The sequence below is a fragment of the Aedes aegypti genome, chromosome 1 (genome assembly GCF_002204515.2).
Source record: "Aedes aegypti strain LVP_AGWG chromosome 1, AaegL5.0 Primary Assembly, whole genome shotgun sequence".
Lineage (NCBI taxonomy): Eukaryota > Metazoa > Arthropoda > Insecta > Diptera > Culicidae > Aedes > Aedes aegypti.
Window position 1 is genome coordinate 126,612,978 of NC_035107.1, and position 16,237 is coordinate 126,629,214.

The following is a 16,237-nucleotide window of genomic DNA, read 5'->3' on the forward strand; positions in this document are numbered from 1 at the left end:
TTTTGGCCTATTAAAGGTCATTTTGCCCTATTTTCATTGGAAATGATATATTCATAATTCATTATCTCTGGATTCCGCGGGAATAAAATCGATCTTTTTACCGAAAAAAAAGATTTTTTCATGGGCTAAACGATAGTGAGGTGAGTGTTCACTGCACGTTGTTTTTTCGTACGGTTTTGACCTATTAAAGGTTATTTTACCCTATTGTCAATGGAAATGATATATTCATAATTCAATATCTCTGGATTTCGCTGGAATAAAATCGATCTTTTTACCGCAAAAGAAAGATTTTTTCATGGGCGAAACGATAGTGAGGTGAGAATTCACTGCTCGTTAATTTTTCGTACGGTTTTGGCCTATTAAAGGTCATTTTACCCTATTTTGAATGGAAGTGATACTTTTATAATTCAATATCTCTGGATTCCGCGGGAATAAAATCGATCTTTTTACCGCAAAAGAAAGATTTTTTCATGGGTTGAACTGTAGTGAGGTAAGTGTTCACTGCACGTTGTTTTTTCGTACGGTTTTGACCTATTAAAGGTCATTTTACTCTATTTTCAATGGAAGTGATACATTCATAATTCAATATCTCTGGATTCCGCTGGAATAAAATCGATCTTTTTACCGGGAAAGAAGGACTTTTTCATGGGCTAAACTGTAGTGAGGTAAGTGTTCACTGCACGGTATTTTTTCGTACGGTTTTGACCTATTAAAGGTCATTTTACCCTATTTTCATTGGAAATAATATATTCATAATTCAATATTTCTGGATTCCGCTGGATTAAAATCGATCTTTTTACCGAAAAAGAAAGATTTTTTCATGGGCAAAACGATAGTGAGGTGAGAATTCACTGCACGTTATTTTTTCGTACGGTTTTGACCTATTAAAGGTCTTCTTCTTCTTTCTGGCATAACGTCCCCAGTGGGACAGAGCCTGCTTCTCAGCTTAGTGTTCTTATGAGCACTTCCACAGTTATTAACTGAGAGCTTACTGTGCCAATGACCATTTTTGCATACGTATATCGTGTGGCAGGTACGAAGATACTCTATGCCCTGGGAAGTCGAGAAAATTTCCAACCCGAAAAGATCCTCGACCGGTGGGATTCGAACCCACGACCCTCAGCTTGGTCTTGCTGAATAGCTGCGCGTTTACCGCTACGGCTATCTGGGCCCCCTATTGAAGGTCATTTTACCCTATTTTCATTGGAAATGATATATTCATAATTCAATATCTCTGGATTCCGCTGGAATAAAATCGATTTTTTTACCGCTAAAGAAAGATTTTTTCAATGGGAAAAACGATAGTGACACCTGCATAGTTAGACATCTGCACTCAGTATTTACTAATTTTGATTCTTTCGAGGTACTAAGATATACTAACGATCTTTGTACCTCGAAAGAATCAAAAATTTCAGCGGAATCAAAAGAAACGATTAATGAACATCTCAATCCTATAAAAAATAGGATATAAAAAAATAACCTTTAATTGGCAAAAATCGTACTCAAATATCACGTTCCCCACCTTCTCACCTTAATATTGTTTTGCTATTGAGAATGTCTTTCTTTTGAGGCAAAAATATCGGTTCTATCTCTGCAAAATTCAGAGATATTGATTAAGATGCATAGGAAGAAGCAATTTCTAACAAAAACAGTAGTATGACAATCGGTAGGACAAACTCGTGCATAAAACTCGTTTGCCGTGAATACTCATCCCACTATCCATTTAAATATGAAATAATCTTTCTTCAGAGGCGAACAGATCGTTTCTATCTCCGCAGAGTCTATAGATATACATTTATAAACATCTAATTCACATAAAAAATAGAGTAAAATGACCTTTAATAGGTCAAAACCGTACGAAAAAATAACGTGCAGTGAACACTTACATCACTACAGTTTCGCCCATGAAAAAGTCCTTCTTTTGCAGTAAAAATATCGATTTTATTCCAGCGGAAACCAGAGATATTGAATTATGAATATATCTTTTCCATTGAAAATAGGGTAAAATGACCTTTGATAGGTCAAAACCGTAAGAAAAAATAACGTGCAGTGAATTCTCACCTCACTATCGTTTCGCCCATGAAAAAGTCCTTCTTTTGCGGTAAAAAGATCGATTTTATTCCAGCGGAATCCAGAGATATTGAATTATGAATATTTCATTTCCATTGAAAATAGGGTAAAATGACCTTTAATAGGTCAAAACCATAAGAAAAAATAACGTGCAGTAAATTCTCACCACACTATCGTTTAGCCCATCAAAAAATCTTTCTTTTGCGGTTAAAAGATCGATTTTATTCCAGCGGAATCCAGAGATATTGAATCATGAATATTTCATTTCCATTGAAAATAGGGTAAAATGACCTTTGATAAGTCAAAACCGTAAGAAAAAATAACGAACAGTGAATTCTCACCTCACTATCGTTTCGCCCATGAAAAAATCTTTCTTTTGCGGTTAAAAGATCGATTTTATTCCCGCGGAATCTAGAGATATTGAATTATGAATATTTCATTTCCATTGAAAATAGGGTAAAATGACCTTTAATAGGTCAAAACCGTAAGAAAAAATAACGTGCAGTGAATTCTCACCACATTATCATTTCGCCCATGAAAAAATCTTTCTTTTACGGTAAAAAGATCGATTTTATTCCAGCGGCATCAAGAGATATTGAATTATGAATGTATCACTTCCATTAAAAATAGGGTAAAATGACCTTTAATAGGCCAAAACCGTACGAAAAAATAACGTGCAGTGAATTCTGACGTCATTATCGTTTAGCCCATGAAAAAATCTTTCTTTTGCGGTAAAAAGATCGATTTTATTCCAGCGGCATCCAGAGATATTGAATTTCAAGACATTTTTTTGCAGAAAAGTCCACTGTGCACTGGAACGTACAACAAGCTACAATTCATCCATTCGTTATTTATTTCAATGGAAGTACGCAAATTGAACATTTTAGTTTTATTGTAATTTCCGAAGATTTAAGACACGACTCAGTATCTGTAAATTTGTTCATTGCCAAAATGATTAACTTTTTACGCGTTGATAAGGATAAAGAAATCAGAAAGATATATTTCATGTCTGATGGAGCAGCATCGCAGTACCTAAACCGTAAGAATTTTTCGAGCCTATGTCAATTTAAATCAAAGTACGGAATTGATGCAGAATGGCATTTCTTTGCTACGTCACATGGCAATGGTCCTTGTGATGCTATTGGAGGAACCATAAAGCGCATGGCCACAAGAGCAAGTTTAGCCAAAGAACGTGAGCATCCAATTAAAACTGCAAAAGAACTATATGATTGGGCGAATCGCAGAAAAGAAGAAGATTTAACAAAATTATCATTTTGTTTTACTACTACTGAAGAGTACGAATTAACGGCATCAGAGCTCAGCGAGCAATATAATAACGCGAAAACGATCCAAGGAACCCAAAAATTTCACTGTTTCATTCCATTGTCAGAAAATAAAATTAAAGCAAAACTATACTCGAACTGTACTGAAAATGATGCAAAAGTGTTCGATATTGTAAAAAAATTGAATAACAATAAATAAATAAATAAATAAGTATTAATAAAATGTTTTCATGATCTCATAACGCATACCCAAATCCAAAACTTTTAAAGTTTATATATAACATTTAGAAACTCATCGATCATACTCTAAAAAATAATATCCTGGTAAAAATATTTTATTTTCGTGTAATCTGTTAATTCATTTTAATTAATACATATATACATATACATATAATATTTATACATATACATAATATTTATACATATAATATACATAATACTAATGAATACATGAAAACGACTTGTTTAATTCACGCAAGGCCCTAAACAATAAAATCAGCAACAAACTGCGGTTCCCGTAATAATTTACACCGAAAAAAATTTTTTTTTTCTACTAGATGTGAAAATTGTGACATGTTTGAAATGTCATAACTTTTTTGTTTATTGGTTTACCATCACAAAATTTTTATGGTAGATAGCTAATATAATGGACCGTTTTCCCTCAAAAAATTACGTTGGTATTCCGATAGGGTTTTGAGATATTTGAGTTTTTGTGTCAAAAATTATGTTTTTTAATGCAAAAAAATTTTTTTTTACTGTGTGTATTTTTTTTGGAATCTTTATTTAGTTGTTTAACTTTGTTTCTTTAGTTGTCTAACAATCGAACGAACCGTTTTTGCTGTGCAGCTTTTTGAATATTTTTGAACCATTTTCACATACTCCCTTTTGAAAAGTTAGTCGTGACTCAACTTGAAGATTTGATATCGGAAAATGACGATTTAGATGGAACTGGAAAACTGTGCAAAGTTTCAGCTCAATAGAAAAAAATTAATTAAAAAAATTACCTAATTTTGGTGCTGTTGCTTGGAATCACTCAAAAAAAAAATGAAATTAAAAGAAATTGGACTAAATTGTCTGGAGATCTTCTTTGCAGAAAAATATCTGCAAAAAAAACTCTAGAAGAAGTTTTCGTTCAAATGTCTACCGATAGATAATATGTCTCTCAATCTGCCATCCCTGCCACGGCGCAGAGGGAAAAGTTATGTGGCCGTGTTTATTTATTCAATCATTTACCGTACTCAATTTACTGACGTATTTACGATAATGGCTTCAGAGGCCGCGCGTCTGTGCCACGATTTTATGGTAATCATTCCGATGTAATTCTAATTTTCCTTTCATCTTCGGGATGCTCCGTTCTTTCCCACAATCGACGACCCCGAAGTTTCATTGCGCAGTCATTTCAATCAGGGCATCAGCCGAGACATTTGACGCGTGAGTGACATGCAGCACTTTCGTCCCAACTAGGTATCAGTAGTGGGACTTTTCCCATATACAAAGCGGACCTCGGCGCATTAATTCCCTCCGAAGTCGCTCGAAGCCGGCTTTTTGAACGTCTTGTCGGAAGATGAAAAAGTAAAAAAATGGCCCAATAAAAACACATAATTTTCCCATAAAATAGGAAACGTCGAAATAGGATACGCGCTGAGAAGCGGTGAAACTTTTCATTTTCCAGGGACTTGGAGGGTACTGTATTGTATTTGAATGGAAATTCGCTCCCCGGGATGGATGTTTTGTGTGTTCACTTTTTTCTAGCTGTTTATTCTCTTTCTGCATTAAACTGATTGGAAGTAACGGTTGCACAGATTGTCACAGGAAGTAATTTCCTTGCGGTGAGGGGCTCTCTGATTTGGTTCAGCTTATGCAAGAACAGCCTAAGATTTAGGAAGAAATCTTTCATAATGAAAAGGCAAATCATATCAATATTTAACCCCTTTGAAGTTCATTTATATATTGATCATGCATTGAGTTAATAATATTAGGTTTCGTATGGAAGCTCAAAAACCCACCTCACAGGTGATCTTTAAATCATGGTGTGATGCGGCTTTATGCTTTCCGTGCCTAGAAATTAATGATGAGGGTGTAGCGATGTCAATACTCATCACATTATCAGGCTCCAGTCTGAAAGAATGTTTAAGTGTAGATCTACAGCGTACCGTCACGTCATTGCCGAGCGTATTCTAAAGCTCCATCTTTATCGATCGGTCGATATTTCTCCAGTTTTCTTGAACATTTAGGGTTGCCAGATCCAGCGTATTCGTAGTTTTCCTTCCAACATTCTCACTAAATGACTAGCCTTCTGAAGACTGCCGTATTGCACACGCTTAATAATATATGCATCTTTCTACACTTCGTGATATATGCGTCTGCGCCACACATAATTTTCTAATTTCCCACCGAGTATTGTCATAGCACTTTACGCTCGAAAACATCGGTCTACCTATTTCAACTCCACGTTTCGTTCTCGTAGAGAGCCACCGGAAAAATCAATGTTGTAGACAGGGTGATTTTTGTCTCCGTTTTTCCGTTTGGATACCTAAGCTGGTTACGCAGTTCTTGAAAGGCCCTATTCGCAGCCGCAATCCGCCTTTTTATTTCCCTGGAAGCATCAAGGTCACATTGCCCCGACTACCCATCACCGATACTACGTGACGCTCGAACTACTCGGCATAGTCCTCAATCGCGGCCCGACACACTCTGATCTTCTCTCCATTTCTGTTCACTTCGTGCCACGTACTAACGTGTTGACACATTTTCTGCACGGTGTTTAAATCTTCGTCGCTACTTCCGTCCACGTCGACAGGTTTAGGATGAACTGGTTTGTCCATCTTCCTTTCTCCGCGCAGTTAAACTTGGCATTCAGTTTAAGAGCAGTTCCTTGAGTTGATATCGAGTAATGTAGATGAAAGTGTAGATTAAAACAGGGTACATATTTGTTTTGTTTTTTGTATGCCATGAAAAACTTGATCATGTGTCAGTTAATTGTTGTCATCATGGTTTCAGGTGAGCAATTTATTTTGTGAATGTTTCACTTTTAGCACGGAAAATCAAATTTTAAAGCATATTCAATGTCGATATCTCTAAATACTAAAATTTCAGAGCGCACAATCTCTTGTCATGAGCTTGTAGATGTGTTTTAAAGCGGGAAGATCGTTGATCCTTGGATGTTCCGAAACAGAGGATGCAGATCAAAGGTACCAATTTGGAGATTCCTTCGATTTTGAGAACTTAGGTTGTTTAACATTAAATATGTGTTTAATCACCGGATTTGCTTAAATTTTGAGCTTCCGGAAAACTGTAACAACGAGTTCGAGATGAAATCCAAAACCAGCTTGTACTGTGAGCAGATATAATAATTTCATGAAATAATAATGTATATTTTTCCGATAATTTTAAAATACACTTAAATATTTGGCACGAAAATATTATTCGCGTAATTAAAAAGAAAACCGTAAAAAAATAAAAATTATCTCTGAAATTTTTAAATTCATTGCATCAAGTATTGTTCAATGTTGCTTCAAAACTTTAGCTTGCGATTTTTTGCGCTTTTAAAGGTATTAAGGTCAAAAATTGCTCTATTTTTCAAGATTTTCATTATTTCTCAATTTTTATGCGTCGTTTTATGAAAAATTTCCACCAGAGCTTCTGTTTGTTATATATTTATCATCAAAAAAATATGATATGACATGATTCTTAGGAAAAATGTCAAATTTTGTAAAAAAGAAAATCGTTTTTTTTTTTCACTAATTTGGTCTACTTTTGCCAATAACTCGAAAAAAGTAGGCTGTGGAATTTTGACGTCTTCGAAAGAGTTGTTTGCTTTATCAAAATAAACAACTTTGCCGAACATGACAAGCTTCTATAACGTCACAGTAAAAAGTTAGATTGTAGCGCCACCTATGCGGACGATTTACGATCTATCCGTTTATGTCAGTAGATAGTCCTCATTGTTACAAAAAACTTTGCCGAAGACACCAAATACCGGAAACGCTTCGTTACTGAGTTATTAATTTTGTCCCGCCAGATTGCGTCCCTGGCCCATAGTGCATTGGGGTTTGATGGATCTCTTGACGTGGCGGAGTTAACAGAAGGTATTCATCAACTTCGAAGACTGATACAATGTTGTACGCACGACGATCGAAGATTTGATAATCGCCCAAGGAAAGAGTCCCGCTAGATACCGTAAATTCGGGTGAAATTGATCACTGTGACATTTGATTTTATTTCTTCCTAATGGAGCACAAATATCAATGTAACCTGCAGTGAATGAACGTTGTTTGTCGTAAGTATGTCCAAATTGTGTGTTGTGAAGTTTTTTGCGTTTAAAAATGTTCATTTCTATTAAAATAATGTAAAATTTCAAAATCTTGTACGATGCAGTGTTGACAAACATCAATAAACTTCTAGTTCTAGACAAGGATTTGGACATGGTATAATCCTGAAAGTTTGTGAGGATACTTAAGATGTATCCCCAAATTAGATTTCATAACCAAAACTCGTACCAATTCGTTGATTTGGTTGAAATAATTGAATTTCTAGTATATATCAGGAAATTCCTTAGGAAATTGCATACATTTAGGCGTTTTCTGCGTTATTCTTGAAGTTTAAAAATTCATTCTTTTTATAAATATTGTATTGATAAGAATTTGGCAAGCATATTCGAATTCAGGCATTGATAAGTGATCAATTTCACCCCGAAATGGGATCTCCCGATTTTATATTTTAGACATATTTTTTAGCACTAAAATTTCATTTGTTAGAAAATTTCGATACTTGAGCCAATGAGGCTCACCTTCATACTTGTTTCCCTGCATTAAGTTGTTTGGCATAGTCAACATTATAGAAATCAGACCAGTAAAACCGTGAAAAGTGATCAATTTCACCCGAAATTACGGTACCCGAATCCACGACTACAAGCGTCCAACGACCCGATCCTTACTGTTGACGAATATCGCGCCAACTGGTCAAAGCTCTACTTCCTAGCACCCACAGTAGAGGAGCAGCCAAAGAAGAGGAAGTGGGAATACTCGCAGGACAACCACGAACCACGCAAAGCAGATGGGCCATCCGATGGGGAACCATGAGCCCACAATTCAGCAGTCTAGTCCACATTCATAATCCAATGCACATCCGTAGCACATCAAAACAACAGTGGAAGATTTCAAGTAAAGCATGAAGCTCAATCCAACACAACCAACCAGAACGCCAGATCGAACGTTCAACATATACCAAGCGCAGTAATCGCATTGCAGTCCCCGAGCAACAATAGTCCAGAAAAGAAACGATTCCAATCCAGGATTAACGAGCTAGACTCTTGCCAATACGACCGACAGGAAAATGCAACGATACCGAATCATCGAGTCTCCGAACCAGTGAACTCCATTACATAACGTCCGACCTTTCCAGCAATTGATCAGCATATCGTAAAGAAGATACACATCGACTCAAAGGAAGCTAGTCATCAGGATTTCCACATACCGTAAAACGGGGTAACTTTGATAGTTTTTTCTAAGAAAACTTGAATATTTATGCATGCTGTTTCAAAGAACTATAATTTATATTTTTAAAACAGGTACTGGCATCCTGGCGCGGTAAATGGCTGGGCATGGCGTACCATTGGTACCTCGTGTACCTGCAGGAATAAAATAGACCCCTTTGTGCGGTCCTTAGCCTCTTGCCCAGCAACTCCTATCCCTACCTCCTCGTGGTACTGGCTGGGGTACGAGTAACCTTGGGGAAGATCGGGTAACCAACCCCCGGTCGTATGCTGACAGGGAAGGGGGGTTTGTTTTTGCCTTTGCAAACCTGGAGCGTCTGTACTCCATGTTAGGAGTGGCTCACAACAGCGTCTGTTCCCCATGTCAGGGGCGGCTGAACCGAGTGCCAGAGAAGGACTCTAAGCTAAACTGCGCATTATGGCCCTCCGAACATTTAGGGGGAATTGTCCTCCGGAAATCTAGGGGGTTGGTGTCAGGCCCTGCAAGCCAACCGTAAAAACACATCAGCACAGGAACGTCAACGAGAGAATACGGACCGGAACAATCGGCAAAGACCACAGCGACGAAAATGGACTAGCGATTGGAAACTGGGTACGTGGAACCGCAAATCTCTCAACTTCATTGGAAGTACTCGCATACTCTCCGATGTACTGAAGACCCGCGGTTTCGACATCGTAGCGCTGCAGGAGGTGTGCTGGACAGGAGCATTGGTGCAAACGTTTAGAGGTAATCATACCATCTACCAGAGCTGCGGCAACACACGCGAGCTGGGAACATCTTTCATAGTGATGGGTGATATGCAAAGGCGCGTGATCGGGTGGTGGCCGATCAATGAACGAATGTGCAAATTAAGAATCAGAGGTCGATTCTTCAACTTCAGCATAATCAACGTGCATAGCTCACACTCCGGAAGCACTGATGATGACAAGGACGCATTTTACGCGCAGCTCGAACGCGAGTACGACCGCTGCCCAAGCCACGACGTCAAGATCATCATAGGAGATTTGAACGCTCAGGTTGGCCAGGAGGAGGAGTTCAGACCGACGATTGGAAAGTTCAGCGCCCACCGGCTGACGAACGAGTACGGCCTACAACTGATAGACTTTGCCGCCTCCAAAAATATGGCCATTCGTAGCACCTATTTCCACCACAGGCTCCCGTATCGGTACACCTGGAGATCACCTCAGCAGACAGAATCACAAATCGACCACGTTTTGATCGATGGACGGCACTTCCCCGACATAACCGACGTCAGAACCTATCGTGGCGCTAACATTGACTCCGACCACTATCTGGTGATGGTGAAACTGCGCCCAAAACTATCCGTCATCAATGATGTACGGTACCGACGCCCGCCCCGGTACAATCTCGAGCGGCTGAAACAACCGGATGTCGCCAATGCGTACGCGCAGCATCTTGAGGCAGCATTGCCGGATGAGGGCGAGCTCGATAGGGCCCCTCTTGAGGGCTGCTGGAGGACAGTCAAAGCAGCCATTAACGACGCTGCCGAAAGCATTGTCGGATATGTGGAACAGAGCTCAAGAAACGATTGGTTCGACGAGGAGTACCAGGAGGTTTTGGAGGAGAAGAATGCAGCGCGGGCTGCAATGCTGCAGCATGATACGCGACAAAACGTGGAAGGATACAGACTGAAGCGGGAACAGCAAACCCACCTATTCCGGGACAAAAAGCGCCGCCTGGAAGAGGTGGAGTACCAAGAGATGGAGTTGCTGTACCGTTCTCAAGAAACGCGGAAGTTCTATCAGAAGCTCCACACATCCCGCAAAGGCTTCGTGCCGCGAGCTGAGATGTGCCGGGATAAGGATGGGAGCATCTTGACGGACGGACGCGAGGTGATCGAAAGGTGGAAGCAGCACTACGATGAACACCTGAATGGCGCAGAGAACACAGGCACAGAAGGTCAGGACAACGAAAGCGATGGCTACGTCAGCACAGCGGACAGCGGAAACCAACCAGCTCCCACGATGGGGGAAGTTAAGGATGCCATTCAACAGCTCAAGAACAACAAGGCCGCTGGCAAGGATGGTATCGGAGCCGAACTCATCAAGATGGGCCCGGACAGGTTGGCCGCTTGTCTGCATCGGCTGATAATCAGAATCTGGGAAACGGAACAGCTACCGGAGGAGTGGAAGCAAGGCGTTATATACGCCTACGCCTACGCACCATTTGTTCATCGATTTCAAGGCGGCATACGATAGTATCGACCGCGTAGAGCTATGGAAAATCATGGACGACAACAGCTTTCCCGGGAAGCTCACAAGATTGATCAGAGCAACGATGAACGGTGTGCAAAACTGCGTGAAGATCTCGGGCGAACACTCCAGTTCGTTCGAGTCTCGGCGGGGACTACGACAGGGCGATGGATTTTCGTGCCTGTTGTTCAACATTGCGCTTGAAGGTGTTATGCGGAGAGCAAGACTCAACAGTCCAGGCACGTTTTTCACGAGATCCGGACAATTTGTTTGCTTCGCGGACGACATGGATATTATTGGGAGAAAATTTGAAACAAGAGTCGGGCTAATGGTGAATGCGTCGAAAACAAAGTACCGTAATCTGGGATAACATTGATCAGTTTTTGGGATATTTCTTAAATATTTAATTCAAAAATGCAAATGTTCCGAGTTTTATATTTTTAAAACAAGTACTGCCACCCATAGCTCGTGACTTTATACTGTGTTTTGTCTTTTGAATGATTTAAGCATGTTTATAAAAATATTTTATATGATTTTTTCTTTTATCTGATATGGGGTAACATTGATCATCCATGTAAACAACGTTCGGTAATATTGAAAATGTCGTTACTTACTTAAATCATGGCCCCTGAAGCCGAATATAATGTCCAAACGCTTACATCTCATTTACTTTTTGAGTTATTCCAAAATTAAAAATACCTTGAGCAGCGGAATACGCCTAAGGGTAGGCAATTTACTAAGAGAATTCTACATTCTAAACAGTAATTCGTTAATGTTGCCCAATTGAACATACTTATAAAAGTTTTGACGGCGGAATCGTTTTTGGCGATGCCATTTTTAGCGAGAACCGCATTTTCTTTGCTCATATCTCTTGCAGAACCTATGTGAGACATGAATCTTCGGTAGTGTGATCCTTAACCATTGAAATCATTGTTTCGCAAAGTTGACAAATTTACGCATAAAGTTAACGCAATTGTTGCAAAAATCTTAATTTTTAATAGCTCATAAATATAAGAAAGAGAAGCAACATTCATGCAGTGGAAGTGTTTCATCAATAAATGATGATATCAACTTATTACGAGATGAGTCATTCCGATCAATGTTACCCCGCTGATCAATGATACCCCGGATTACGGTACATGCTGGTTGGCGGAACTGAGCGCGAGAGGACCCGCCTAGGAAGCAATGTTACGATAGACGGAGATACCTTCGAGGTGGTGGACGAGTTCGTCTACCTCGGATCCTTATTGACGGCAGACAACAATGTTAGTCGGGAAATACGAAGGTGCATCATCAGCGGAAGTCGTGCCTACTATGGGCTCCAGAAGAAACTGCGGTCAAGAAAGATTCACCCCCGCACCAAATGTACGATGTACGAAACGCTCATAAGACCGGTAGTCCCCCGACTATGGGTACATAACAAAATTATATCACATTATGATATTATGATATAAAGATTTTATCGAACATAGGTTGCTACAATTTTGATGCAGGATGTTGATAAAATAACTAAAATTATAACAAAAAGTTCTATGAATTGAAACATAAATATAACAAAATATGTTTTATATCTATCAAAAACTTATCAAACTTAGTTATAATTGTAGATACAATGTATCAAAACTATAATACTGTCTGATATACGGGATAACACATTCAGTTACGAGTTTATGATCAATTTAATGAAAATTCTAACAAAACTTTAAATTTGAAAACTGAATGTTTTTATATCCCTTTCGGGACGGACCATATTTGAATGATTATTTCTAAATTTACCTTATAAACTCATCATCTCGTAGAACAAAACTTTCTTTATTTTGGCTATTCTATCAATCTATGAACTTTTTAGGGTCAAATTCAGACCAGCACAATTGTGCTGGTCCGTCCCCAAGGCGGTCGATGTTCGAAAAAAATAATTATTTTTTATTTTCTTTTTAAATTGTTCCAGTCATACCTTTTTGAAAAATTTTGGACCCGTATATTTTCATTTCGTCATTAGGGTGCTCTTTCGTGGAATAGGGTGACCCAAAAATTCAGAAATGATTTTGATTTTTTTTATGTGCATTATAATTAAAAAAAAATACTTTAATTACATGTGATTAATATAGATGATTTTTTTATAAATGGATCGAAAACAATGTACGAGATATGAAAATACTTCATATTATTTCTAAGATTCAAAGCATTAGGTGACGATGACGTTTATCGCTTTAATTCAAGAACTAGTCTACGTCATAGAAAAATGGGTAAACATACATGTGTGAAAACTTATTGTCTCAACCAAATCATCTTGGTTATGCTATGTTTGTTTATATCCTCAAAAATTTATAAGATTTTTTTCTCAAAAATAATTTATGGAATAAAAATTAAAACTGAAAATAATTATAAAGCTTCGAATTGTTTAGTGGAATACTTATAAATAAATGAAAACTGAATTAAGTACTGTACCATATAATTCCACTAGAGTTTGTATTTTTTTGACAGATACGCGTAATTTGACCTATAGGACTATAAGGCCGTTATCAGAGTCATGTACTAGACTCGAAAAGTAAGTTTATTTTTTTAGAGACACTTGGACCCTTGCCCGACAGCTTGGACGTTGATTACCAAGACGCATTTTTAAGCGGAAATAATTACCATCAAATTTCATCTTCTTTATGACGTTACAGAAGCCTGCTTCTCAACTACTCATGAGAATTTCCACAGTTATTAACTGATAGCTCTCTTTGTCAATCGACCAACTTTGCATGTGTATATCGTGTGACAGGTACGATCATACCAGGTCCATCCCACTCGGGCTCAGGTTTGGTACCAGTTCTAGTACTGCATTTGGTCCCTCGGTGGTGCAAAAGGTACCCAAGTTTGACAGTTTTTTTTTTTACTTATCTCGTTTATTTGGTAGGCATAACAGAGCCGAAATCTTTTCTTTTTGTTTACATTATATACATTTTGAAATTTGTATTTATTTTAAAAACTATGTTAGTTTGGGGATGTTTTAAGGTTAGGGAATACATTTGTACATCAGGAAAGGAAAGAATTTTTCGGGATATCTTAAGCTATTTAGACTACTTTTCTGATGAAGCTTGAAGGGACAGGATGTCCAGATCTGTAACGAATCTAAACAAAAACGATTTATTGGAGACACAACGAGAAGAGGACAATTTGAAGGGGAAAAAGAAAGACAGGGAACGCACGACAATCAAACTCGGACATTGATACGCTTCAAAAACAGATAGATAAAATTCATATATTCTAAATCAAGGCCCGCCAACACTTCCCTGACAGGTTTCTGCTGTTTTCCTCGGATCCGGAGAGTTTCAGTCAGTTCAGATCTGATGCCACGATGTTCACTGCATCCCCACACAACATGTTCGATATCCTGGTAAGCCACGCCGCAAACACAGAGATTGCTTTCTGAGAGCCCAATACGGTGGGTATGCGCGCTTAACGAATAGTGATTGGACATAAGCCGACACATGACACGAATGAAATCACGGCTCATGCCCAACCCCTTAAACCATGGTTTTTTCGACACCTGTGGAAATATGGAATGCAGCCATCTACCCATTTCTCCGTCTCTCCATTTATGTTGCCAGCTGATCAAGGTCTCCCGACGGGCCAATGCAAAAAATTCATCGAAGGTGATTTGACGCTCGTAAACATCGCCTTCTTTAGCGCCTACCTTAGCCAGAGAATCCGCTATCTCATTGCCCGGAATGGAGCAATAGGAAGGGACCCAAGCTAGGGTAATAGTGTAAGAGCGATTTGACAAAGCACTCAATGCTTGGCGTATTTTATTCAGGAAGTACGCTGAGTCCTTCACCGGCTTCATTGACCGAACAGCCTCCAGAGAGCTTAGACTGTCGGAAAAAATGAAGAAATGCTCGGGTGGGAGAGAACTGATGTACTCTAAGGCGTAATGTATAGCTGCTAGCTCAGCAACATATATAGAACATGGCTTTTGAAGCATGAAGAAGGCGCTATGAAAAACGTTGTAAACACCGAAACCAGTGATATCATCCATTTTTGACCCATCAGTGAAGAACTGCCGGTTCTCGCTGACATGCCCGAATTTATTTGCAAACATGGGAGGGATAAACTTTGAACGAAAGTGATCTGGAATACCATGGATATCTTGTTTCATGGATAAATCAAATATTACAGAGGAACAGTCGAAGTCTAGGAAGTTATCACGATTGGTGTCAACCGAAGATGGGCTAACCTCCAGCATTATGTACCAGTAGTACACACTCATGAAACGAGTTTGAGGGTTATGTTCAAGCAGCTTTTCGTAGTTTTCAATAACCAATGGATTGAGTACCTCACAACGGATGAGAAACCTGAGTGTTAACTCCGCGAAACGATCTGTCAGAGGCTGTACTCCTGCAAGTACCTCTAAACTCATTGTGTGAGTCGAGTTCATGCAACCTAGCGCGATGCGAAGACAACGGTACTGAATCCGCTGTATCTTCAGCATATGTGTTTTCGCCGCGGATTGAAAACAAAAGTTACCGTACTCCAAGACCGACAAGATGGTCGTTTGGTACAGCTTGATCAGATCTTCCGGATGGGCTCCCCACCATGTTCCGGTTATAGTTCGCATGGAGTTGATTCGTTTTTGGCATTTCTGTGTCAGATACGCAATGTGTTTCCCCCATGTGCATTTGGCGTCGAACCAGACCCCGAGATATTTAGAAGACATGCTATGAGTGATTGTTTTACCCATGAGTGTAAGCGGAAACTTGGCAGGTTTGTGTTTCTTCGAAAAGACAACCATCTCAGTTTTCTCCGCAGAGAATTCGATACCCAGCTTTAAGCCCAAGCAGACAAATTGTCCAGAGTATCTTGTAAGGGTCCTTGTAGTTCGGCTGCTGTTGGTCCTGTGATAGAAACAACACAGTCGTCTGCAAGCTGTCTTAACGAGCAATTTTCCATGAGACAGTCATCAATGTCTCTCACATAAAAATTATAAAGAAGGGGACTCAGACATGAGCCCTGTGGTAGACCCATGTAGCTAATTCGTGAAACTGACAAGTTGCCATGAGTAAAACTCATATGCTTCTCGGACAAAAAATTGTTTAAAATTAATGACAGGCCATTTCGTGGAGTTTGTCTGAAAGAACATCAACACAAACTGAGTCAAAAGCACCCTTAATATCCAAAAACACTGAACCCA